Raw genomic sequence first — 1,103 nt, 5'->3', positions numbered from 1 at the left:
ATCTAAGGGCAGCATAACTGAACTCACACCACTTCCCGGAGCATGACTTTCATTGACTTGCACATTGTAATTCCAAGGAACACATGCATGTCTTTGTTACAAAGATTTAGACCATCTGGTCAGCTGCTCGCACATTTTTCAACTTCTCCACAGCCCACTGAGCCACATTTGCTCTCGTCCATCCCTCTCCGTCAATCCGCAACTGGTATCATCCATGAATTTCTGTCCGATCTCCACCAAGCTCACTTTGAGCTCATCTGACAAACGGGAACCTCTTCTCCTTGGACCGGATTCAGATGAAACCAGTGACCACTAACCTTCCCCAGTCGTTCCCCGTTCCCCATCATCAATTCTTCCACGTCACGCCCACCAACCCCATCTCAATTTCAGCAGATATTTTAAAGATCTCTTTCACTCTTTCTGAAGGTCCGCTCAATCATGACCTCGATCCTCCAAGACCTTCCCTACCCCTCACTGTCCATGCGAAATATTTCACAACCTCTGACCTCCTTGACAAATGCAAAGACCTGGAATGCTCTGTCACCTGCTAAATGCCTGCCAAACTCTGCATAAAACTCCATATTTAAATCCCAGCACTCACGTTTCCACGCTTGCCACAGAAACGAAACAGTTCATATCAAAGTTACATGTGAAACACTATGTGATTGGAACAAAAATAAATTATTCTTCCCCTTGCTTCCTAAACTATCTCCAGCCTTAAGCAGAGCTGAGTACATCCTCCTCCTCCTACACATCGAAATCATTGTCCAGCTTGGCGAGTGAGCAGGCTATTTGTGTCAATTCAAGTTACTAATTCACAAACAGACTGTGACCTGTAATTGTTTGTCCTGCAGCCTTGCCTCTGTTTTTCCGAAAAAAATCTATCCTTGGTTTCACGTCTTTTTTTTTTGATCATCTGCACCCTGAAACACCAGGGCAGGTCTTATCTGCTAACTATCAGCATCCAAATGTACCTCGTTACATTGTCTCTTGGCTCCTCCACTATAATTAATTGATCAGCTTGTGTCTCTTATGTTCTGTATTAGTAAATCAGAAATTTCCTCCAAATCAATATTAGGAAATCTGAAGACAATTTCTTCACA

The 1,103-nt window shown here is 43.4% G+C and overlaps 1 protein-coding gene across 1 annotated transcript in view; it reads left to right on the top strand.

Annotated features, from left to right (window-relative positions):
* LOC109919668 (deleted in malignant brain tumors 1 protein-like) overlaps positions 1-1,103 on the top strand; it is a 56,738-nt gene that overhangs the window by 54,187 nt on the left and 1,448 nt on the right. The gene's annotated exons all lie outside the window — the stretch shown is intronic.

The sequence above is a fragment of the Rhincodon typus genome, chromosome 40, assembly GCF_021869965.1.
Source record: "Rhincodon typus isolate 14 chromosome 40, sRhiTyp1.1, whole genome shotgun sequence".
In the NCBI taxonomy this organism is placed as follows: domain Eukaryota; kingdom Metazoa; phylum Chordata; class Chondrichthyes; order Orectolobiformes; family Rhincodontidae; genus Rhincodon; species Rhincodon typus.
The sequence above is the reverse complement of the archived record's forward strand: the minus strand, read 5'-3'. Positions and strand labels throughout refer to the sequence as shown.